This window comes from Tachypleus tridentatus, chromosome 11, assembly GCF_004210375.1.
Source record: "Tachypleus tridentatus isolate NWPU-2018 chromosome 11, ASM421037v1, whole genome shotgun sequence".
In the NCBI taxonomy this organism is placed as follows: domain Eukaryota; kingdom Metazoa; phylum Arthropoda; class Merostomata; order Xiphosura; family Limulidae; genus Tachypleus; species Tachypleus tridentatus.
In genome coordinates, this window is record NC_134835.1 from 58,145,611 (window position 1) to 58,173,282 (window position 27,672).

The 27,672-nt window shown below is 32.5% G+C and overlaps 1 long non-coding RNA gene across 8 annotated transcripts in view; it reads left to right on the plus strand.

Moving 5' to 3' along the window:
* LOC143232227 (uncharacterized) overlaps positions 1-25,730 on the plus strand; it is a 49,881-nt gene extending 24,151 nt beyond the window's left edge. For 3 of the 8 annotated variants that reach the window (XR_013017443.1, XR_013017442.1, XR_013017444.1), the window contains 5 exons: positions 284-649; positions 11,392-11,529; positions 13,249-13,374; positions 23,378-23,445; positions 25,435-25,730. This is a non-coding gene — a long non-coding RNA (uncharacterized LOC143232227). Of the gene's footprint in view, positions 1-283; positions 650-5,235; positions 6,400-11,391; positions 11,530-12,479; positions 12,952-13,248; positions 13,375-13,881; positions 14,148-23,377; positions 23,446-25,434 lie in introns of those variants that run through there. The other 5 variants (XR_013017449.1, XR_013017445.1, XR_013017440.1 and 2 more) reach the window with 5 other exon arrangements.
* Positions 25,731-27,672: the final 1,942 nt, after the last annotated feature.

Consider the following 27,672-nt stretch of genomic DNA (forward strand, 5'->3'; position numbering starts at 1 on the left):
CGAAGGATGTCTGTTCTAGCCGTTCCTATTTTAGCAGTATAATACTAGAAGGAAGGCAGCTAGTCATCACCACCCACCGCCAACTCTTGAGCTACTCTTTTTACCAACAAATAGTGGGTGGTGATGATTAGCTGCCTTCCATCTTGACTTACACTACTAAATTAGGGACGGCTAGCACAGATAGCACTCGAGTAGCTTTGTGCGAAATTCAAAAAACAAACTAATTTGTAAGAAATAAAATGAGTATGAATAAAAGATATTATTACAATTGTTTTCGTTTTAGCCAAACTGAGAAGTTATGGATTGGTTTGGTTTGACTTGAATTTCTCGCCAAGCTACAGGAGGACGATCTGCGCTAGCCGTCGCTACTTTTGCAGTATAAGACTTGAGGGAAGGAAGCTAATCACTGCTACCCACCGCCATGTCTTGGGCTACTCTTTTAGCAACGAATAGTTTGATTGACCGTCACCTTATAACACCCTCATAGCTGTAAGGGCTAGCATGTTTGGTATTAGGAGAACTGTACCTTAAGCACCTGATAATGCCGGGCCTACGTCATGAATATCAATCATCCTTTCACTTATGAATTCAGAATGTGTTGGACTTTTCCTGAAACATTGGGCTACCTATACAAATCTTCAATTTAACAGTGAGAATGTTCTTAACATATTTTTATTTCTAAGATTTTTAAGATATAAACTAATGCTTAAATTAAATCAAATCTACAACTTAGAAAAGTTCTTTAAAAATCTCCCTAATGATTGTTGTACCTTGCTTTCTAAAATAAATCTTACATTATTTTATTTAATTGAAACAGAAGCTGTATGTTATTATAACAATAATATCGAAGAATTACTAATATGATATTATGTTCTAATGTATTAATTATACGTCATCAATAGTGTATTTTAAAATACTGGATATTTTAGATTAAATAAATTTGCCATTTTGTGTTAAAGTGATAGTAAAAACGTTTAAATATTCTAAGCACTCAGGTAACGCTGGTAACACTGTAAAGGTAAGGAAGCGTATACCGCACCTGGCAGGTCAGGCCTAGCCAGGTGTTTAACGCACTCGACTCGTAATCCGAAAGTCGTGGGTTCGAAATCCCGTTACAACAAACATGCTCGCTCTTTCAGCAGTTGAATAGTTATAATGTTACGGTAAATCCCACTACTCGTTGGTAAAACAGTAGCCCAAGAGTTGGCGGTGGATGGTGCTGACTATTTGCTTTACTGCTGATTTTACTCTGCTAAATAACGGACGGCTAGCGAAGATAGCCCTCGAGTAACTTAGTGCAAAACTGAAGTCAAAGCAAACCACAATTTATTCAATTTAAAAAAGCGCCAAAGTGGTAAAACGTAATAGATCAATTAGGTTTCTCAGGTAATTACTACTTAGGTTGTCACTATAGGTTCTTAGATTTTTATTTAACATTTCACTTCGTTTTCTTATGATTCAGAGACATAATTATTTTTGCCACAATATATTAAAGAGAAGGAGATTTAATTTTATGCATTTCACAGACATGTGTATGTTTTGAAGAGTTATTGCCATCATGATATACACTTGGAGTCATGTTATAAAGAGAAAAATCTACTTTTATTTCGATGAAGTTATCTGGTTAAATTGTGAGCTTAATTTGCATGAGACTTAACTGAATACACGAATACATAATCTATCTGTATAACATACAGTCAGATATCAGTTTGAAAAAGAAATTACCTTTGTTAACAAGTTTAAAATGATTTTTTTTAATTTCAGTTTTAATAGGCAATACGAGCGTTGTGTTCCATTATTATGCTTAATATGTACACGTTACATAGATACATCAAACGCTCAAGGACGTTAAAGCCAATTAACTTTTTTGGAAATAAGTAGTCGAGATCATGTTAAAGAGAAACATGAAAGTACAATCAGAAATGTACAATGAATAATCATACAGAAATGGGACAATCCAAAATTTATAAGATAACCACTAGTTTATTTGATTGTCAATTTCTATTAAACCGGTTAGATAAAACGGGCATCTATTTTTTTTTACTTTCTGAGTTCGCAATGACGAAAGCATAACACGTTTTGCTTGATATTGAGGTAAACACCAAATCATTGATTAAAAGTACTTTGAACTTTATGATCAAGCATGTTCATAGAGATGCCAGCCCTCTTAATCTGAGGGTTGCGGGTTCAAATCTTGTAACACCAAACATGTTCGGTCTTTTAACCGTGGAGGCGCTAAAATGTTAAGATAATATAACGATTATGGTAATGACTAGCTCGCTACATTACCTATACTGTTACACTGCTAAATTGGGGGCGACGAGCGCATATAGCTTACAGGTAGCTTAGCGCGAATATCAAAACAAGCCAAACAAAAATATGCTATCTAGAACAGGTGCTAGTGGACTGTCCGTATTTATTCGTCATTAATTTGAAAGATAGCTTGTGGTGGGTTAAGAAATTACTTTATTTTTATTACTTCCAAACAAAGTTGTGTTTTTGGAGTTTTGTATTGTATAAAAGACGAGAGAGCGCAACCAATCGATTGGTGCTAATGTAAATTATGACATAAAAACAGAACTAACTAAAATACTAAAAGAATTGGACGTGTCCAATAACTTCCTCCTATAGTGAATTATGTCTCAATATCCAGGCTAAAAGTAAACGTTTCTCTGATGGATACAATAGGTTTATGCATCTTAAAAACCCATAACTGTGAGGTCTTCCTCTTTTCTATGACTTCAGAAATAGCGATGGTTTGCTCACAGAACATTCCATGGCTATGTGCTAAAATATTAGATATAAAAAAATATAGAGGCCTAATCACAATGAACAGCAATAACATTTATTAAAATTAGATTGTTCAAAACGGCCTTAAGCATTCGTGGCAATGTCTTATTGTCCTATGTCTCTTGAAATATTTGAGAAATTTACTAAAATTACAATTGCTGGAATGAGAGAATTTTGAATTTGATATGTATGCTATACATATCTGTAAATTTCAGTAAGTGTATGCCCTTTATAAATCATATAACAGAAGCTGACTGAGACAAGTCTCTAAGTTGCGATATCTGTACAAACAGAATAGATTGTGACAAAGAGAAAGGATACAGAAACGTTGATAAAAATCTTGTTAACTATGAAAAATGAACTAATAAGGTAGCCGTTTTACAGCTTTTGATCAAATCCAGCTGTTATGCAGTTTTCTTTTTGTTTTAAGAAATCAGCAGAGATTCAGCAAAATTAAAGACATTCGCCTAATTGTATATTGGACTTCTGATGGTACTTGATAGATTGCAACAAAACACAAAATTATGAAAAAATATAATATCTGGTGCCAAACCTCAGTTCTCTCTGACATTTCTTGAAGATAGTCAAACCTGTATTGGTTCTTTCCAACACTTTGTGAGGACAATAAAACCTGCACCAGTTCTGTCCAAAAGCTCTAAAAGACAGGTTATTATGTACCAGTAACACAGAGAAGATGGTAGTTTTGCAATCCTTATACAGCCTTCAACAGGCAAACTCTCTGTAAGTATCAAATGCCATCTTCTGTCTCTCGTGTGAGAACACATGATATACGATATTTGAAGTAAGAGTGTTAATATAAACTGAAGTATGTCTGAATATATCTCACGTAACAGCTCGATTAATAAATTGTTCTGTATAGTGTCACAACTAATGAATTTCATTGAGGTTTCACTTAAGGAACAATTACCATTCGGGAAACACTTTTGTTGAAGTTTCACAGAAGGTCGTGTTTACGCAGATATTTCAAGCATATGGTTTTATTTCGTGTTTGCCTATTAAAACAAAAACATGTATTAAATTTAAATTGTCAAATCGCTAATAAAGAATCCACTTTTTGACCAGATTCCCAAGGATATTTAGTTATTGTCATTGAAAAATTAAACAGAAACAAAACATAAACTGAAACACCTTTGCAATTTATTGAAAGTTTTATACATACACACACATATGTCGCTACTAAGAAAACACACATTCTTTTGCAACCGTGCATAGCTGATTGAAATCACCAATGACAAATCTTTTTGATCAACCAAGAAGTGTTGGAAAGTTTAAAAAGCAGTTAAAACTAACATAATAGTGAAAAAAAATAAACAATAATTTGTAAAAGGCCAGTAAGGGAAGACTGCTATTGTTACTTTTGGCATTTGTATCTAGTCGTAGCTGGCTGAATTTATTTTCACCTTGGATGATGTTGTTGTCTCTATTGGTCAACCCATCCAACGATAGCTTATTAGCCTGCGAGTAGCCTGAGAATCGCTGATGCTCCCGATTGAGTAGTGTCTTCTATTTGCCGAATATCTTTTGAATAATCTTTTTATTCCCATTTATTCGGATTCTTCGAAATCAGATGATGCTGTGAGTCCTGCCATGATTTGATGTGGTTCAGTGGTTGCACATGGGTTCCCCTCTACAGTATCTGTGATGACTGCCGAATTGTACTCCATTTCTCTTGTCCTGGATCATGTCGTACACGAATGGTACTATTTATAATGAGTCACTTAGCTCTCTTCTGGTTCTGGAGTCGCTTCACGTTATTTTTTATCTTGTTCTCGTTGTTACTCAAAACCAATTGGCCCATTTTTTCTTTATCATCCATTTCTATCCAGTTCTTCTAGATACTTGGCTACGTCGGTATTAGCGGATGGAACTCGCAAAAAGCGCAGAGCTAAGTTCGTTTCTGTTGGTATTATTTCGGTGTTGCTTGTATCATGCATGGACTACGGTCTGGTATTCAAGGATCCGCTCCGTTGCAGTTGGCAGTCGACTTGGACTGAGTAACATGATAATTAGCTTTTCAAGATCAAACTTTTGTTGCTTTTTGGCTGTCTTATTTCCATAAGGATCGGCAGGAAAAAGTTGTTTGGTTAAGCTACGCATTGGTCACAGTTTTTTAAATCACTGTTTCTTTAATGTTGGACTGATGCACCAATATGTTGTCTCTTTGTGATATCGATTCTGTTTTACTGTCTCATGGTCGTAAAGACCATGAAATCTGAATCATCCAAGACATGTTTCTACCAAACGAACTCATTTCTGATGTTGGACAGTGTCATTTTCGGTGGTAACACTGTGCACTTTACTAATGTTTTAAAGTTTTCAAAAGCCATTGGGATATTTAAGTTTTTACCAACTGTTTGAAGTTTGTTTAGTTTTACTTTGTTTAATTTTCACATTTTGAAATAATTTTCTTTCTCTTTTTAACAGGATGGTTAGCGCAGATAGCCGTGTTGCTTTCCGCCATTAAACGTCAAACAGCCAACAAACAAGTTTTGTATTGCACTTCAGTCTGAGTGATATCAACATGAGTTATTTTGACCATTTATTTTGGCAAGATGATTATCAGAAGCTTTAATGTTCGAGTCGTGATATGACGCTGAACGATCGTCTCATTTTCTGGTGTGAAGGCAATATAATTATTACTTTTGACATTGGTTCTCGTGATTTTCCACCTTTATTACCATATAAATATAATTTCTTTTTCCACCTGAGCGAATTAGATGCACTGGTGAATGTCAAAACGTTCATTTTTATTTCGTAAAATCTCACAATGGGAGCACATTTCTTATATATTTTTAGCGTGTGTGTGTGGTGATTTTGTGATATTAAAGCTGCGTCGGCTATCTGCTGTGTTCACCAACGGAAAGTGAACCCCTTATATATCTGGAGTCACTGATTTCCGGGTAAAAGCTGCAACTGAAAGCAAATAAAACTTCCATATTACAAATAGTGATTGTTTTATATATATATTTTTATTCACGTTTTATAACTCTTAAGTCATAATATATGTACATTTTGAGCATTCCGACATATGGAAAAGATAATTTAAAGTAACAATATTATTAGCCACACCTGAGGAGTTGGATGAACTTCTTGTTCACGTGTGTGTCATAATCTTTAGTTAAACACAGAGCTACACAATCATGGGTTTAGAATATCAGATGTTAGCGACATAAGCCTTCACACTTTCACCTGTAGCACTTCGTGGCATCTCTACTTGTTAGGTGTTATTACTGTTATGAGAATTTTGGTTTGCGGAAGATAGAAATATGTAACGAAAACCACACACATTACATCTTAATGTTAGATTATCATGGTCAACGTATGTTTCCTTTTCTATTTGCAAAATAAAATGGACTCTATGTGAGATGTACAATTTCAAAACATGTTCAGATAATAATAAAGACGCTTATTCACTATAGTTAAGCAGCTTATATAAAAAGCGATTTTTATAACAAGAAGTAAAGTATTTGTTGTACTGTTTATTTTAAGAAGTGTAAACAAGTTCTTTCAGTGTAATTGAAAACTATCCAATTTCTAACATATAATGTAAATACATTACATGAAATAAATGAGTTAATTTCTTTTTAATTATAGTCCAAATCACGTTTTTACCTATTATATAAACAGTTTTTATTTACTTGTCTCATGTAAAATTTCCCACATGAAAAAGTAAACATTTACGACTACTTTTAATACAGCTTAAAAGGTACACAAATTAGTTCCTCTTATATTTAGTGTGCTATTTCATACTATTTAACACATTAAATGTTTCAATAATCTTTGAAGGATTTTCTAAATCTTTTCGATAGATAAAAGGTAAAGAATATCCCATTATGGAAATGAGGTTCTCTGAAAACATTTTGTTGTATATTTTGTTACGTGAAACAACATTTCAGATAAGAAAAACTGATCAATAGGTTCATATTCAACTTATTTAACTCCAAACTTGCTGCACTATGATTCTATCAAATTACAAATGAAAAATACGTCTCTTATTGCTGACATTTTTCCCATTGGATAGCTTCTCAATTGTACAGCGAAATGTATCATAGTTTTAGTTGTAGAGTAAAATAATAACATATTAGTGAAAAAACCTTTCAATTTTATAACGCCATCGCTGATATGCAGTGTATTTACATACAAAAGGTCAAAAACAGGAATATTTGGATACCCGTTGATTCTCTTTTATGCAAAAGTTACATAAGTAAGAGAAATAATTACTGGTTAGGTAAGGTACATTATAAATTACGAAATGTCTCTACCAATATTGAAGGACGAAAATATTGTCATTTCAACACGAGAAAATGAAAATTTTACCGACTTCCTTTCGAACACGAATACTAAACGAAGTTTAATACATTAACGATATAAGATAAGTGTGTTTTCATCGTGTGTTATGAAAAATAGTGTATTTAGATTTCCAATTTACAATGTTGAGAGATATGCATATATTTATTTGTAGAACTGTGATAAGATAGATATTATTAACTTACAAGCAGAAAATATTTCTATGACATTTTTGTTTTTGATTTGGTTTGTTTCGAATTTTGAGCAAAACTGCACGATAGTTATCTGCACTAATCGTCCCTAATTTTCCAGACTAAGATTAAAGGGAAGGCAGCTAGTCATTACCACCCACGTCCAATTTTTGAGCTACTCTTTTACCAACGACTAGTGAGATAGACGGTCACATTATAACGCTCCCACGGCTGAAAGAGCGAGCATGTTTGGTGTGACAGTGATTCGAGACCGCGACCCTCAGATAACGAGTCGAGTTCTTTATCCACTTGCCCATGCCGGCCGACTATAACATTTTAGGGCTACATAAATAATAAGAGTTACAAAACTAAATACAATTTGGTAAAGAATATGCATTGTTGAACATTAAACACATTATCCAATGATATAAGAATAAAATATACCCCATGATTTTATTAAGTATTATTTTACATTATGATAAGGCCCACGAAGGTTCAGCGATAATTCGACCGAGTTACAATGCTTAAATGAAGGTTTTAATTTTGTTAATTGGAGAAGCCCAATGATGTATTGCTATAAAAAACACACACATTGTGACAAACTTCTTATTATGGGCTAACCTACAACAAATCGATATAAAAGAAAGAAAAACTGAAAACATTGTTTTCTCTCTTAAAAGATAAAAAGTTATTTTATATTACTCAAGTAATATGTCAATAATTTTACGAGCTAAGTTTTTATTTGTTTTATAACGAAAGAAGTTTAAGCTAGATGAATATTCTAATTATATTAATTATACACAGTTCTCTTTTTTCTCTCTCACTAGAAGAAATATAGAACAGGAATAAAGTGTTGTTTTTGACACATATTTTGAATGGCTCAAAAATATCTGAAGGTTCTTGGTATAGTAAATAAAAACCGGATTATTTTTATAAGACAATTGAACACCTTTATTTTAATTAGAAGTCTTTACTCCAAAAATCTGTGTTTCCCAATTCCACGCTCATAGGGTTGTACTTGTTTAACCAATAGTGAGATTTGACACCTAAAGTTCAGTACACGTTTCTCATAAAGTGATCCGTGACATAGAGCCCAAACATGATGTCGATTATGCTTCGACTGGCCTATAATGAAAAATAATTATTAACAGAAAGTATATTTACATTATTTCTTATATTGTTTGATAATGTGTTTAGTATTTAAAAAAAACATATAAGGAACATTGTGTAACAAATTTTATTTAGTTTCGTAATTGTTGGTATTATTGTAGCACTAAAATAACTAAATGTCATAAACGCGTTCTCTGACCTTGATTTAATTTCAACCACCTTACAACAATTTTGCATGTATATATATATATGTGTTTTAAATAAAAATGCAAAATGATGCACGAATTAAAAGGATCTCAAGAGTACAGGCTAAGATTTTGAATACAAAATATACAATAGGTTGTGTAGGTGACTGTGAAAATAGGACCCACTTTGCGGATGAGGGGATACACCGTCTATCAGCGCCAACCTTCGTTAACCAGTCTCACATAAAGAAATTAATAAATATTGATAATAATTAAATAAACAATTATAAAATAAAAGAGCGAGATGTGGATGCTGAAGTTCACCAAGGTAAGGAGTAGAATAACAACAAAAACACTTGATGACATTAGGATATATATATATTACAACTTTATATTGATATTATGTAAAAACAAATAAAATATATAGAAGATATTCATCACTGGAGATAAATGGATGTTTTATCTGCCTTTTGCTAAACCTTTATTGAAAAGGAGAAGAAACGTCTTTTTCACTTGAAAAAAGAAATTGCTCTTGTAAATGAATCAATAATACAAGGTATAAGCCCTTTGGCAATTAAGCCTTTCTTACAATAATACTATTTTTTAATATATTTCGAGAGCTAATTTTTTACAATTCGCGTATGAACTGTTTGTTGGTTACATTTCTTAATATGTTTCAAATAAATATGAAAATTTTGTCTTAGTTAGAAACGAGTGTCTCAATCATTTTTTTTGTAAGACATATTCTAGTTTTAAGCATTCTTCTTGAATGTAAGAAACATGAATCACATTTCTAGTATTGTTACTGCAAGAAATAACCACACTATTTCTATGTGATTAGTTGCTAGGATTTGAATAACCATTTGCATGTTTCACTCTGGGAAATCTGGTATTATTGCACGAACACCAAGACACAAGACAAGTATGAAACTACTGTCCGTTGCCTTTGTTTTTACGCCGTGAGTTCTAAGATTGAATTGGAAGAAGAACTGAAACATAAATGAATGTCATTATAGTGAGAAACATCTTTACAAAGCCTTTCTGATATCAAACATTGAATAAGGAGCGCGGTGCTTTCAGTCAAAAGTTTCAAAATCAACGTTATTTGAGGCAATATTCAATGTGAAGGATAAGCAGACAACTGATTAGTATAAACGAAAATACGGTGGGATACATAACTTTTTATTTCCAATTATTTATTAATCTACAGCATAGAGAACTCGTGTACAAATGTATGAATGTTTTCCGTAATGAATTTCTGTCTGTATTACCGAATTTTGATCACTCTGAAGTTTCAAGGCCCTTGAAGATGTCATAAAGGTTTAGTTATATTTATTATTTTTATTTTTTATTTTTACGTGTTTGAAAGTAACTTCAATTTTATGACTTCCGTATAATGAGGCAGATGCACGAGGTTCCACAGGCCTGCTAAAAGCGAACAATAACATACCGCACATGTCTCGAGTACTTTTTCTTTTATATTGTACATTACAATTGTTATTTGGCTCTTTGTTTTGAAGTGGGGATGATATTTATATTTCTAGAATGAATAACATAAAAGCAAAAGTAACATAATGAACATTAAGGGTATTAGATTATTTTTTTCCTTCGCTTTTATTTAAGTACAAAGTAATGTTTTACTTAATTTATCTTTCTTTAGTTGTAGTGTAATATACTTTAAAAGCTTGTACACTTTTCTCGTGTTATTGTTGTCCTGATCTCGGTTTTGAACATATTAGTTGTTCGTTGATTAACGTCACAAGGATAACATGAAATTATTTTTAACTAAAATGAAAAGTCAAAAAGATCCTGAAGAAATAAAAAAATAAAAAATATTGTTTTCGTTGGGGTGCAGGACTTACTCTTGACAATCGTTTGTTGTTGTTATTGTAAATGTGTTTTATCTATATTTAAAATGTCTGCCTCCATGAAAATAAAAGTATTTCAACAGTGCGTCTGCCTTCACTTCAAAGTTATACCACACCAACATTATTTATAAAATGCAATGTGACAACTGCCACGACTTGTATATTGGAGAAAAAAAAGTAGAAAAATGGAAACCAGATTCAAAGAACATAAAAAGTCACCTTCACACGTTTTCGAATATTGCAAGTCAAATAAACATAACCATGGAAAACACTGAAATACTAAATAAAGAAACAAGCATAAACAAACGCAAAATTAAAGAAGCCTTACTTATACAACAACTCAAGCCGAAAATAAACCAATACAAAAAAACACCTTTAAACCTGTATTAAAAATAATATAATAAATAACAATAATAAAATAAATAAAATAACATTATTTTTTCAAATATCTAATTACGCCCTCTACATTCCGACAATCAGTTACCTCCTCCTTTCTTTGTGAACCTGACGATGACCGAAGAAGGTCGAAGCTTTGTTCTCTCCTCTACGTAAACAAAAAAAATTCTCAAACAAAACGAGCCATTTTGACATCTGTATTTTAAACTAATGAGACCATCATTCCACTTCACCAGTACATTTTCCGGAAAATTTACAATTGATCAAGAGATGAAAGTTTGTACTTGAAAGAAATAAAATTAAGAACAAAATTTAAAACTATTTTATTAGACGCTGAACCACGGCAAAAAAAAATACATTTTGTTGACCAATATATTTAGTTTTGTAAAAGCCGCGATTCGATTTCAGGGTGGTATTTACTACACTTTTATATGTTTGTGAAATATGTTATCAATGAAGATATTGTAATAAGAAAGAGCACATACGGAGTAAAAAGCAAAGGGATGTATGTCTACATTACCATTATTTATCTTATTATTTTAGGAGTTCAAAGATTATTATGAATTATTTGCATTCAGCTGGAGACATTTATCTTGATCTTGGGCATCATTATATACATCTTCTACATCTTCCTCGACAGTAAAGACCAAAACAGCATCGACAGTTGGAAGATGCATAAATGTTAGTATATATTGGCTTTTTAATTAAAGAAACTTTAAACATAGCACAACATTGTACTTGGTAAGGAAGTAGAGACTAAGCAACCAATAGAAAACAAACTATTTTAATTTCCATGCTTAAATATTTTAATTCTATTCTGTTTGAAAAAAATAAATACTTATGAACAAATGTAGCTTTTTAATATAGAGAAAGAGAAAACAATGTTTGCAAAATTTTCTGTTTCACTAAAACAGATTAACTTACTTCTTGTCCGGGGCTTAGACAGCGACCTTTTTCAGCATCCTCTTCCTCATTCGCTCCTTCGTCAGGTTCCTGAGCCGTAATTGAGACAAATATTGTGGCTTAGAGTAATGCCACGATGATCCACTTGGACGTTATGAAATTAAAACGCTGCAAACAGAAATTATATAAAGTATATTATTTGATTTCCACAAATTGGTTCAAAACTCCCCTCGTAAAATCTGTAAGACAATTGATATTTTATAGAATAATGCGTTTCTAGAGTTTGAGAAAGTAAGTCTGACATATTTTTTATTCATATAGCCCTAAAAATCATAAATTGACCATCACCTTTAAAGTACCCACGGCTGCAAGAGCGAGCATGTTTGGTGCGACGTGTATTCGAACCAACGACGCTCGGATAACGAGTCGAACGCCTCGAACCACCTGGTTATACTGGGACTGCTAGTTTATTAAAACGCAGGTTAAATTGTAAAATCGAATGTGATGAGAGACTAAATATGTATAATATTGTAACTGAAGATATCAAAAGTATAACACACCAAGATAGATGTTTTTAAAGTATTCATGAGAAATCGAACTAAAATTTCTGCGACGATAAGTATTGCAATATTATAAAAAAAATGCCCGGCATGGCCAGGTGGTTTAAGACATCCGACATGTAAGCTGAGGGTCGCGGGTTCGAATCCAAGACCCTCCAAACATGCTCGCCCTTTCAGCCGTGATGGCATTATATTGTGACGGTCAATCCCACTATTTGTTGGTAAAAGAGTAGCTCAAGAGTTGGCGGTGGGTGGTGATGACTAGCTGCCTTCCTTCTAGTATTATACTGCTAAATTAGGAACGGCTAGAACAGACATCCTTCGAGTAGCTTTGCGCGAAATTGAAAACAAAGAAACAAATTATAAAATAATTTTAAAAGTAAACGTTGCCAGAAGTAGAATCAAGGGTATTTTACCTTTGTGTTGCAACAAACTGCATACATAATGCGATGCTAATGTGTTTTCTTGTTTTATTATTGTTACATCAAATTACGTTTAAACACCTAATTGTCATTTTCTGCTATATTGTTTTTTAAATAATTTTTGTTTTCTATGATATGTATATATATATATTTAAGTAGATAAAGCAGGTCTTTGCCAAGAACAGTAAGGAAGTGTGCAAGTGACAAAGAAAATCTAGGTATTCAGTAAGGGAGAATCTCCCATTTATAATAATTTTATATGTAAAACCATACTCCTCTGTGAGAATTTTAGGGTTATAACTCATGACATACATCTGCGATTAAACTAAACAGATATAACTAATAAGAGCATTAGGCATTTACATATTAAGCTGATATTTTCTAAATTTTTTTACTAAAAGATTTAATTGTAATAACTTTAAGTAGCTACACTTATTAAAGGCATTAAGTGCTTTTGTAACTCTTTCATACCTTAAATAGAATATATTTTTGGTTTCACTTTCTACCATTTTCAGCTTTTCATGATGAACAAGTGCATCATCTTAGCAGTGCTCTTATTCTCATTTGTCTTCATTGTGGCTCAGGAAACTGAAGAATATGAAGAGTTGTCTGAAGCCCTGTGTATGAGACGAGAGTTAATAGTGAGTTTCCGTATTTGTTTAGTTGAAATTCTATTAAAAAATCATTTTCCCTTCAGTCTCAGTGTAAACATCTTGCTTTACTTATCTCTGTAATTTTTTCGTAGATCATATACACTGCACAAAAGAAGTGAGGTATAATAAGAGTTTGTATTAATATAACTATGGCAAGGCAAAGTGCACCGTTATAAATCTAAATTCATAGCTCCTTTCTCAACGATTTCATGTTAAATATTCTTCTAATATTTTACACGTTTTCTAGCCATTTATCCCTGTGAATGAAACGAATTAGATGCCATACTTGATGAGAGAGCATTTGATAATTTTTTAGAAGTTCCAATTTTATTTAGTTATTTTTCTGAAGTAGCATAATTTAAATACTAAGATTAAAAAATGTTATGTTTGCGTTAGTATCATTCTTTCCTTCATTGTTTAAACCTAAATTATATTTTACTTTGATTATTTTTTCTTCATTGAGACCTGAACTACACTGATAACGAATCTTTCCGGACTCCATGCCCTCGTGGTCTTGTCTGTCGCCAGGGAACATGCATACCTATAAACGCATAATTTCTTACTGAAGAGAAGCGAGGAAAACATAGATTGCGGAGAAAAATGCAGAGAAATTATCCTCGTGATTGACATGCAGTTCTATTTCTTGTTTTTCTATAATTTGAAAATATATACTTTCTATATTTCCTAATAACTTAATTAATAAATAGTTTTGTTCGCAAAACAAGTTATTTGCATTCATCTTGTCAGCGTTGTTAGAATTAGAGGGAAATGTAAGCATATCGTACAAAGACAATATCAAAATAACTATAATACTACACGTTTATGATCGACAACGCTATAGATAAAGATTTTACTCGGAAGCAAACATTTATAGATTTCACTTTTTTTTTTTTTCCTGAACTGATGACTCGATATTTCGAAGTTAGAAATATATAAATGATTATCAGAAAACATCATACAAATAATTAGCTAATTATCAGATTAACATTCTAGAAAGAGTTAAGAAAGTTATGTATAATTGGTTTCGATGTTCTTATTTGCTCAAAACCTTTAAGGCGCCATCAGCAACCCTTCTCACGACACATTATTCGAAGTTACGTCATTTCATTTATTGAAGTTTCAATAAAGGAAAAATTCTATAAAGTTACTTGAGCAGGATATGAGAAATATAAGCAGAATAGAAGATACGTAGCTTGATTAACATCAACATTCTAGTGAAAGTACTTTAAACTGATAAATCAACTGAAAGTTTTTTGTTCAAGTTGAGAGAAATTTGCTACTAGTTTACTGAAACGTCTAATAGATTAATGATTACACTGTTACACTTTATCTAACTATCAGATAACAATATGAAACACATTTCTAGAGAACATGTAACCATATCAACTGTTTCACCATGCACGAACGTAAAACTATTATATTTTAATGTTTCCATACATTTGTGTATCTCTCTCTGTTTTCATTCTATTGCATAGAGAAGCAAGGTTCCAATATGTTAAACTTACCTTCAAACTTCTTGAGGAAAATGAAACTGATTAAAGCCATGATCGTCATACACAAATAACTTGAATTTCATTGAGCATATATGCAATTAACCCAATACTTCATGTAAATGAAACTGTCAAAGGAATGATCTAGAATTTTTCAATGTCTCATGAAAAACTTTACTTTATGCACAGAGCATAAATGCCTAGCTTTCCTTGCAATTCATTGTAAAGAAATTTCCTACAGACATGAAACTTTATAAACTGTAAAGATATGACCAATTTCTCGTATGTTTGGATAGGAAAGTATGATTTATAAAAAATTGCTTGTAATACAGGTCACGTGAGGGATGAATCAGCCTCTAATTTGTAAGAGGCCCGGCATGGCCAAGCGCGTTAAGGTGTGCGACTCATAATCCGAGGGTCGCGGGTTCGAATCCAAGTCCCTCCAAACATGATCGCCCTTTCAGCCGTGGGGGCGTTATAATGTGACGGTCAATCCCACTATTCGTTGGTAAAAGAGTAGCCCAAGAGTTGACGGTGGGTGGTGATGACTAGCTGCCTTCCATCTAGTCTTACACTACTAAATTAGGGACGGCTAGCACAGATAGCTCTCAGATAGCGAAAAACAAACAAACAAAAAACAAACTAATTTGTAAGAAATGAAATGAGTATGAATAAAAGATATTATTACAATTGTTTTCGTTTTAGCCAAACTGAGAAGTTATGGATTGGTTTGGTTTGACTTGAATTTCTCGCCAAGCTACAGGAGGACGATCTGCGCTAGCCGTCGCTAATTTTGCAGTATAAGACTTGAGGGAAGGAAGCTAATCACTGCTACCCACCGCCATGTCTTGGGCTACTCTTTTAGCAACGAATAGTTTGATTGACCATCACCTTATAACACCCCCCATAGCTGTAAGAGCTAGCATGTTTGGTATTAGGAGAACTGTACCTTAAGCACCTGATAATGCCGGGCCTACGTCATGAATATCAATCATCCTTTCACTTATGAATTCAGAATGTGTTGGACTTTTCCTGAAACATTGGGCTACCTATACAAATCTTCAATTTAACAGTGAGAATGTTTTTAACATATTTTTATTTCTAAGATTTTTAAGATATGAACTAATGGTTAAATTAAATCAAATCTACAACTTAGAAAAGTTCTTTAAAAATCTCCCTAATGATTGTTGTACCTTGCTTTCTAAAATAAATCATACATTATTTTATTTAATTGAAACAGAAGCTGTATGTTATTATAACAATAATATCGAAGAATTACTAATATGATATTATGTTCTAATGTATTAATTATACGTCATCAATAGTGTATTTTAAAATACTGGATATTTTAGATTAAATAAATTTGCCATTTTGTGTTAAAGTGATAGTAAAAACGTTTAAATATTCTAAGCACTCAGGTAACACTGATAACACTGTAAAGGTAAGGAAGCGTATACCGCACCTGGGAGGCCAGGCCTAGCCAGGTGTTTAATGCACTCGATTCATAATCCGAAAGTCGTGGGTTCGAATCCCCGTTACAACAAACATGCTCGCTCTTTCAGCAGTTGAATAGTTATAATGTTACGGTAAATCCCACTACTCGTTGGTAAAACAGTAGCCCAAGAGTTGGCGGTGGATGGTGCTGACTATTTGCTTTCCTGCTGATTTTACTCTGCTAAATAACGGACGGCTAGCGAAGATAGCCCTCGAGTAGCTTAGTGCAAAACTGAAATCAAAGAAAACCACAATTTATTCAATTTAAAAAAGCGCCAACGTGGTAAAACGTAATTGATCAATTAGGTTTCTCAGGTAATTACTACTTAGGTTGTCACTATAGGTTCTTAGATTTTTATTTAACATTTCACTTCGTTTTCTTATGATTCATAGACATAATTATTTTTGCCATAATATATTAAAGAGAAGGAGATTTAATTTTATGCATTTCACAGACATGTGTATGTTTTGAAGAGTTATTGCCATATGATTTACACTTGGAGTCATGTTATAAAGAGAAAAATCTACTTTTATTTCGATGAAGTTATATGGTTAAATTGTGAGCTTACTTTGCATGACACTTAACTGAATACACGAATACATTATCTATCTGTATAACATACAGTCAGATATCAGTTGGAAAAAAGAAATTACCTTTGTTAACAAGTTTAAAATGATTTTTGTTAATTTCAGTTTTAATAGGCAATACGAGCGTTGTGTTCCATTATTATGCTTAATATGTACACGTTACATAGATACATCAAACGCTCAAGGACGTTAAAGCCAATTCCCTTTTTTGGAAATAAGTAGTCGAGATCATGTTAAAGAGAAACATGAAAGTACAATCAGAAATGTACAATGAATAATCATACAGAAATGGGACAATTCAAAATTTATAAGATAACCACTAGGTTATTTGATTGTCAATTTCTATTAAACCGGTTAGATAAAACGGGCATCTATTTTTTTTTTACTTTCTGAATTTGCAATAACGAAAGCATAACACGTTTTGCTTGATATTGAGGTAAACACCAAATCATTCATTAAAAGTACTTTGAACTTTATGATCAAGCATGTTCATAGAGATGCCAGCCCTCTTAATCTGAGGGTTGCGGGTTCAAATTCTTGTAACACCAAACATGTTCGGTCTTTTAACCGTGGAGGCGCTAAAATGTTAAGATAATATAATGATTATGGTAATGACTAGCTCGCTACATTACCTTTACTGTTACACTGCTACATTGGGGGCGACGAGCGCATATAGCTTACAGGTAGCTTAGCGCGAATATCAAAACAAGCCAAACAAAAATATGCTATCTAGAACAGGTGCTAGTGGACTGTCCGTATTTATTCGTCATTAATTTGAAAGATAGCTTGTGGTGGGTTAAGAAATTACTTTATTTTTATTACTTCCAAACAAAATTGTGTTTTTGGAGTTTTGTATTGTATAAAAGACGAAAGAGCGCAACCAATCGATTGGTGCTAATGTAAATTATGACATTAAAACAGAACTAACTAAAATTCTAAAAGAATTGGACGTGTCCAATAACTTCCTCCTATAGTGAATTATGTCTCAATATCCAGGCTAAAAGTAAACGTTTCTCTGATGGATACAATAGGTTTATGCATCTTAAAAACCGATAACTGTGAGGTCTTCCTCTTTTCTATGACTTCAGAAATAGCGATGGTTTGCTCACAGAACATTCCATGGCTATATGCTAAAATATTAGAAATAAAAAAATATAGAGGCCTAATCACAATGAACAGCAATAACATTTATTAAAATTAGATTGTTCAAAACGGCCTTAAGCATTCGTGGCCATGTCTTATTGTCCTATGTCTCTTGAAATATTTGAGAAATTTACTAAAATTACAATTGCTGGAATGAGAGAATTTTGAATTTGATATGTAGGTGATACATATCTGTCAATTTCAGTAAGTGTATGCCCTTTATAAATCATATAACAGAAGTGTGGCTTTATAAAGATACGTTTATAATGAAGTAATATATTGAAGCTGACTGAGACAAGTCTTTAAGTTACAATATCTGTACAAACAGAATAGATTGTGACAAAGAGAAAGGATACAGAAACGTTGATAAAAATCTTGTTAACTATGAAAAATGAACTAATAAGGTAGCCGTTTTACAGCTTTTGATCAAATCCAGCTGTTATGCAGTTTTCTTTTTGTTTTAAGAAATCAGCAGAGATTCAGCAAAATTAAAGACATTCGCCTAATTGTATATTGGACTTCTGATGGTACTTGATAGATTGCAACAAAACACAAAATTATGAAAAAATATAATATCTGGTGCCAAACCTCAGTTCTCTCTGACATTTCTTGAAGATAGTCAAACCTGTATTGGTTCTTCCCAACAATTTGTGAGGCCAATAAAACCTGCACTAGTTCTGTCCAAAATCTCTAAAAGACAGGTTATTATGGACCAGTAACACAGAGAAGATGGTAGTTTTGCAATCCTTATACAGCCTTCAACAGGCAAACTCTCTGTAAGTATCAAATGCCATCTTCTGTCTCTCGTGTGAGAACACATGATATACGATATTTGAAGTAAGAGTGTTAATATAAACTGAAGTATGTCTGAATATATCTCACGTAATAGCTCGATTAATAAATTGTTCTGTATAGTGTCACAACTAATGAATTTCATTGAGGTTTCACTTAAGGAACAATTACCATTCGGGAAACACTTTCGTTGAAGTTTCAGAGAAGGTCGTGTTTACGCAGATATTTCATGCATATGGTTTTATTTCGTGTTCGCCTATTAAAACAAAAACAAGTATTAAATTTAAATTGTCAAATCGCTAATAAAGAATCCACTCTTTGACCAGATTCCCAAGGATATTTAGTTATTGTCATTAAAAAATTAAACAGAAACAAAACATAAACTGAAACACCTTTACAATTTATTGAAAGTTTTATACATACACACACATATGTCGCTACTAAGAAAACACACATTCTTTTGCAACCGTCCATAGCTGATTGAAATCACCAATGACAAATCTTTTTGATCAACCAAGAAGTGTTGGAAAGTTTAAAAAGCAGTTAAAACTAACATAATAGTGAAAAAAATAAACAATAATTTGTAAAAGACCAGTAAGGGAAGACTGCTATTGTTACTTTTGGCATTTGTATCTAGTCGTAGCTGGTTGAATTTAATTTCACCTTGGATGATGTTGTTGTCTCTATTGGTCAACCCATCCAAGGATAGCTTATTAGCCTGCGAGTAGCCTGAGAATCGCTGATGCTCCCGATTGAGTAGTGTCTTCTATTTGCCGAATATCTTTTGAATAATCTTTTTATTCCCATTTATTCGGATTCTTCGAAATCAGATGATGCTGTGAGTCCTGCCATGATTTGATGTGGTTCAGTGGTTGCACATGGGATCCCCTCTACAGTATCTGTGATGACTGCCGAATTGTACTCCATTTCTCTTGCCCTGGATCATGTCGTACACGAATGGTACTATTTATAATGAGTCACTTAGCTCTCTTCTGGTTCTGGAGTCGCTTCACGTAATTTTTATCTTGTTCTCGTTGTTACTCAAAACCAATTGGCCCATTTTTTCTTTATCATCCATTTCTATCCAGTTCTTCTGGATACTTGGCTACGTCGGTATTAGCGGGACCAAACTTGCTGAAAGCGCAGCTATGTTTGTCTCTTTTGGTATTATTAAGGTGTTTGTTGTCCCATGCTTGGACTACGGTCTGATATTTAAGGATCGGCTCCGTTTCAGTTGGGAGTCGAGTTTGACTGAGCAACATGATAACTATTCCGGATCAAACTTTCTGTTGCTTTTTGGCCGTCTTGTTTCCGTAAGGATCGGCGGGAAGAAGTTGTTTTGGTTAAGTTAGGCATTGGTCACAGTTTTTTAAATCACTGTTTCTTTAATGTTGGAAGGATGCACCAATATGTTGTCTCTTTTTTTGATATCGATTCTGTTTTACTGTCTCGTCGTCTTTGCGACCAGGAGAGTCAGCATTATCCTAGACATGTTTCTACCAAACAAACTCATTTCTGATGTTGGACAGTGTCATTTTCGGTGGTAACACTGTGCACCTTACTAATGTTTTAAAGTTTTCAAAAGCCATTGGCATATTTAAGTTTTTACTAACTGTTTGAAGTTTGTTTAGTTTTTACTTTCTTTAATTTTCACATTTTGAAATTATTTTCTTATTATTATTCACAGGGTTGTTAGCGCAGTTACTTTCCACCATTAAACGTCAAACTGCCAACAAACAATTTTTGTATAGCACTTTAGCCTGAGTGATATCAACAAGAGTTATTTGTGACTATTTTTTTTGGCAAAATGACAATGAGAAGCTTTAATGTTTGATTCGTGTTATGACGCTAAACGATCGTCTCATTTTCAGGTGTGAAGGCAATATAATTATTACTTTTGACATACATCTGTAACTCTGGTTCTCGATATTTTCCACCTTTATTACCATATAAATATAATTTATACAGAAATAGATACAGTGGTGAATGTCAAAATGTCAAATTTTTTCGATAGATAAAATATAAAGAATATCCTATTGTGGAAATCAGGTTCTCTGAAAACATTTTGTTGTACGTTTTGTTATGTCAAGCAACATTTCACATGAGTAAAACTGATCAATAGGTTCATATTCAACTTATTTAACTCCAAACTTGCTGCACTATGATTCTATCAAATTACAAATGAAAAATACGTCTCTTATTACTGACATTTTTCCTATTTAATAGCTTCTCAAATGTATAACAAAATGTACTGCAGTCTTGTTTGTAGAATAAAATAATAAGATATTCGTAAGAAAAGCTTTCAATTTTATAACACCATCGCTGATATGCAATGTGAGAAGCTTCTTATTATAGGCTAAACTACATGTAATCGATATTATAGAAAGAAAAACTCAAAACATTATTTTCTGTCTAAAAAGATAAAAAAATAATTCTGTATTACTTAAATAATATATTAATAATTTTGTGTGCTGACTGTTTATTTGTTTTATAACAAAAGAAATTGAAGCTAGATGAATATTCTAATTATATTAATTATATACAGTTCTATTTCTTTTTCTCTCACTACAAGAAATACAGAACAGGAATAAAGTTTTGTTTTCGACAGATATTTTGAATACATAAAAATTCATGGTATGGTAAATAAAAACCGGATCATTTTCATAGGGCCACTAAACACCTTTATCATGATTGGAAGTTTTTAGTACAAAAATTTGTTTCCCACTAAAAAGTATAAACTTTCCAAAGGTCTTAAATGCCATCGCGCCAAACATGCTCGCCTTCCCAGCCGTGGGGGCGCATAATGTGACGATCAATCCCACTATTCGTTGGTAAAAAAGTAGACCAGGAGTTGGCGGTGTGTGGTATGACTAGCTGCCTTCCCTCTAGTCTTACACTGCTAAATTAGGGACGACTAGCACAGATAGCTCTCGAGTAGCTTTGTGTGAAATTCAAAAACAAACAAAAAAACGTCTTAAACGACGACGTAGTCTTACACATGATTAAAAGCCAGTGTTTATCGTTTAAATCTTTACCAATGAACAATGTTCAGCAGTAATAACTTACAGAGTAATTTGTTCAACGTTTAAATATTTCGGAGGATATAACGCTTAAATATGACGGCCAACGTATTTATTGTTGTGAAATATTTTACTGTATTGTTGCTACTATTTGGTTTGGTGGTAATTATTGTTGTTATCTTTATCCAAAAGACACTAACACCATTCTCGAAACTGGTTAGTGTACTTCTCATTGCAATTTACATATATTTTAGAATAAAGTTGGAAATAATATGCCATCTTGTGTTATTCTTAGCCAATATTAAACTTGTTTCCAGTTTCAGTTCACGCTCTTGATTTCTGGTAACTGTGTTAATATTTCATCATGTCCGTTACATGTGTTGAAAATCCCCTATTATCAGGTAGAGATCTCTTTTTTCATATTCTATGTAATAAAATGCCTTACTGTAGTCAATGAAACCTAAACATAGATCTCGACTATTTTTCCTATTGAACTCGATTATTCATGTGGTGTTTGTAATCTGGCCCTTTGTGGCCTATAATGAAAAATAATTATTAACAAAAAGTATATTTACATTAATTCTTATATTGTTCGATAATGTGTTTAGTATTTGAAAAACATATGAGGCACATTGTGTTCCAAACTTTATTTAGTTTCGTAATTGTTGGTATAATTGTAGCACTAAAATAACTAAATGCCATAAACGCTTTCTCTGACCTTGATTTAATTTTAACCATCTTACAATAATTCTGCATATATATATGTGTTTTGAACAAAAATTCAAATGATGCACGAATTAAAAGAATCTCAAGAGTACAGGCTAAGATTTTGAATACAAAATATACAATAGGTTGTGCAGGTGACTGTGAAAATAGGACCCACATTGCGGGGGGGATACACCGTCTATCAGCGTCAACCTTCCTTAACCAGTCTCACATAAAGAAATTAATAAACATTGATAATAATTAAATAAACAATTATAAAATAGGAGAGCGAGATGTGGATGCTGAAGACCACCAAGGTAAGGAGTAGAATAACAACAAAAACACTTGATGACATTAGGATATATATATATTACAACTTAATATTGATATTATGTGAAAACAAATAAATATAAGAGATATTCTTCATTTGAGATACATGAACGTTTTATCTGCTTTTTGCTAAACCTTTATTCAAGAGGAGAAGAAACGTCTTTTTCACTTGAAAAAAGAAGTTACTCTTGTAAATGAATGAATAATAAACGGTATAAGCCCTTTGGCAATTAAGTTTTTCTTACAATAATACTATATTTTTAATATATTTCGAAAGCTAAATTTTTACAATTCGCGTATGAACTGTTTGTTGGTTACATTCCTTAATATGTTTCAAATAAATATGAAAATTTTGTCTCAGTTAGAAACGAGTGTCTCAATCATTTTATTTTGTAAGACACATTTTAGTTTTAAGTATTCTTCTTGCAGGTAAGAAACTTGAATCACAGTCACAAGTATTGTAAGCAACTCCAGAAAATACAACGAAGAATTCTGTGGTAAGTAAATATTTCTCGACTCAAAGAATTTATATCTGTTAACTGTATTTACCACTTTGTTCAGGGTTAAAAAATATAATCTTTATGAATAAAGTAAGCAAACATCAGGTAAAAACTTAAGAGAAGACTATATTGTTAGATTTAGATGCTGGGATAACAAAAATTTGATAATTACGTAAAATTATCTATCTTTGTTGAAACTGCCATCCATATTTTATATTATAATCTTATATAGAGATTTTTATCTCAAGACTGCTGATATGGGTATCAAAACTTTAATAAAATAAAGTAGTGAACAACGTTTCGACCTTTTTAGGTGAAAATGTCCTTAGAAAGTGCAAATGTTCTTCTCTTCTGTATTTTAATAAAGGTTTTAATAACCAAACAAGCCATCTTAAGATACATTTTTACTCCAAGTTGTTTTCTAGTCATCACAAATATATAGATTCATTTTGTCACCGAATATAGTTTTCTCATATTAATAAAATGTATTCAAAATATGTTTCTGAAATCATGGGGTATTTCATTAATATTTTTTTGCTTTTCCTGATACATTTATTACACTTTTCAGCTTTCATAATTTTAACGATGAACCAGTGGGTGATCTCAGTAATACTTTTAGTCTCATAGTTTCGATTATTACTCAGGAAGAGTTTCCATGCTATGTTTATTTCTGACAGACTGTGTTAACTTATATACCCAATAGTTTTTCAAAGTGTATATATTATAATGATGAATACTGCAGTTTTCTATATAATGACAAAGAATGTCAATTAACACAGCTATTAAGTGTATCACAAAAAATGCAAGTTCTATCTGATTATTTGATTCCAACACTGAATGAACAAAGAACTGAACTGTAACTCTAGAATAGCACGCAGTAAAGTTAAAAACATCATTAGAGACTCACTTTTTCTCCACAAGCGTAAAACCTTTTGTGTGTGATAATTACAATATCACATCCGGTGAACCAACGACATATGAAACAATAATTCTGCAGTGGATGAATTACACTTTCTCCTTGTAGACGGATAATAGTATTATTCTCTTTTGAAGAGGGCCAGGTTGTTAAAAGAGCACGACTCGTAATCTGTAATTCAAGGCTATGAATACGCGTCACTGAACATGCTCATTCTTTCAGCATTGTGAGCGTTATTCCAACCTACAATTTGTTGATAAAGGAGTAGCCTAAAAGTTTAAAGTGGGTGGTGTTGACTCAGAGTATTTATCACCTTTACAAGAGGGCCTGGCCGGAGCTGGTGCCTGGGGCGATGTAAAATTCATTACCATTAAATATGTAGTCCAATCTTGGTATACACGTCAAATTCCATTAAATGACTTCATACAGTAAAGAGTAGACGAGACTGGTTAAGTATCTTTCAAAAATACTATTTGAAACACACATAACAAGAACTGGGATTTCCTTATTGTTCCAGAAAAAATATTTAGATTTAAAATCACATAACAGATGAGCAGAGACTGATTAATGTAGTTCTGAATACAGTAGGAATGGAAATTGTTCCTTACAAACGATATTGACTATTGCTGTAAACATGTATTATGAAGTGGCTTATGTCTAAATGTATATATGTATGAATAAATTAACTTTTGTCTGTATTCACAACCTTTGACCACTTTGATGTTCTTAGTGCTAATCAGACAAAGGTTTACTCAAATACATACCATTATTATTTTTATTTTGACGCGTCTGTGTAAAAATAAAGAAATAATATGATGTATCTATCTCAAGTACCTTTCCTAGTGTTATGTACACTGCAGCTGTTATTTGTTAGTTTGATTTACAGTAGGGTGTGAAAGTTTTTCAGAATACAATGACGGAGATAAAAAAATATCAAGTTAACAATGTGATTGTTATACAATATACAATATATTTCTTCATTTATGTTTAAATGTCAAGTAATATTTTAATCAGGTCATTATTCTTTTATTTCAATGAAATAAATTCTAACAGCTTGTGAATCTTTCTAGTGTCGATGTTGTCCTGGTTTGAAATGTGACAACGGAAGATGTCGATATTTCGTGGGATGATGTAAAAAGAATAAACCTCAGATAGAACCAGAATAGAATAAAGATTTTTGAGGAAATAAATAACGGAAATATTAACTACGCTCGTCGTGTGTATCCCTTTTTTACACATGTTTTGAAATATGTTTTATCTGAATTTCAAATATCTTTCTCTACGAAATAAAAAAACATTTTAGAGAAAAATAAATAGCTGCATTTAACGTTTTATGAATGTAACCTCGGAGATTTTCAGAAACATAATTACATTTATCATACCGTTTGATACCACATTCAGAAGAAAATATAGGGATAATAATAATATATCATGTAATAGAAAAATATTATTTTACTTCCGATAGACTCGCCCTCTTAGCCGTGAGGGCGTTATAATGTGACGGTTAATCCCATTATTCGTTGGTAAAAGAGTAGCCCAAGAGTTGGCGGTGGGTGGTGATGACTAGCTGCTTTCTCTCTAGTCTTACACTGCAAAATTAGGGACGGCTAGCACAAATAGTCCTCGAATAGCTTTGTGCGAAATTCAAAAACAAACAAACAAAACAAAAAACAAAACTTCCGATAGTTCTTAACATGCTATTAAATTCTCCATTATCGTTAGGGTCAAATTTATAATTTCTCTTTAATAACAACAGCAAATAGTTTTTGAATAGGTAAAATGTATGTCTTATGTATTAAGAATTCATTATTTGAAGAAGATCTGTCCATGATGGTGATATAATCGGTTTAGTAAACGATGGACTAGGTAAAGAAAATATTTATTATCTTACTGGATGGGAAAATTTTGCAGATCAATGGTCATATATAAATACTGCAAGAACTCTTCAGAAGAAGTGATAAATTGTGGTATACAAAGCATGGAGATAAAAAAAATCTGATAAAGCAAGATGAAAACGTTTTGTTTCTAAGTGAGCTCATTTTTAGTAAAACAATATTATACTATTTATGCTTTTGATGTCACCATGGACTGTTATCTATCGTTTAAATTTAATAACGTTCTGAGTCATGTGAGAATTAATATAACCAGTTAGAGACAGTACAGATAGTAAACCGAATAAAAATAAATGGTGTCAAGTATGCGGACAAATTAGAAAGTAACTAAAGTGTAATGTATAAAACAACAATATATATTTATTATAATTTTACACGTCCTACTATATGCGATGAAATACAACACTAAATAAATAGATCACTAAACCAAAGGTAGAGTTTGTTATTATGGATAAGACTGCACGAAGGGCTACTTGTGCTCTGCCCACCACTTATATCGAAACCTGGTTTTTAACAGTATATATGCACCAACATACTAGTGCAATGCAATAGGGAGAGGTTAAATTGTAAGGATGTATACGTATATTATACAAATCAGTTAGATAAAAATGTTCAAGAAATCGACTGATCGTTTTAGAGATCAATGTTATGATAGTCAGAGGATTTTTTTAATCTTAGACAATATAATAGTGATTTTAAACATTTACCCACGTGTAGCGATGAAATTTTGGCTGAAGGATAGAAAAGAATTGACAGTCGTCAAAACATTCAAAGAAATTCAGGATCATAAACCCTCTAAACTTTAGATCTGAACAAAATTCATTAATCCTCTGTTTCAGTATTATCTTAGGTAATATAACATTCACTTGTTTATTATAAGAAACGGACTGGCATGGCCTAGCGCGTAAGGCGTGCGACTCGTAATCCGAGGGTCGCGGGTTCGCGCCCGCGTCGCGCTAAACATGCTTGCCCTCCCAGCCGTGGGGGTGTATAATGTGACGGTCAATCCCACTATTCGTTGGTAAAAGAGTAGACCAAGAGTTGGCGGTGGGTGGTGATGACTAGCTGCCTTCCCTCTAGTCTTACACTGCTAAAGTAGGGACGGCTAGCACAGATAGCTCTCGAGCAGCTTTGTGCGAAATTCCCAAACAAAATTGTAAGCAATAAACGAAATCATCGACAGCAGAATGATTAAATTCTATTATTTAAAACTTCAATGTTGCGCTATTTCAAAAATTACGGAATGTACGCGATTAATTAACTAACATTAAGGTAAAGTGTCCATTTAAGAAAGGATATAACAAATAATCACGATTAACTTAAGCTTAGAGAAATTTTCCTTAGCTCTTTCGATAAGAGATGATTTATTAGATCTTGATAACAAAAACCTTGAGATGAACATTTGTGGCAATCAAA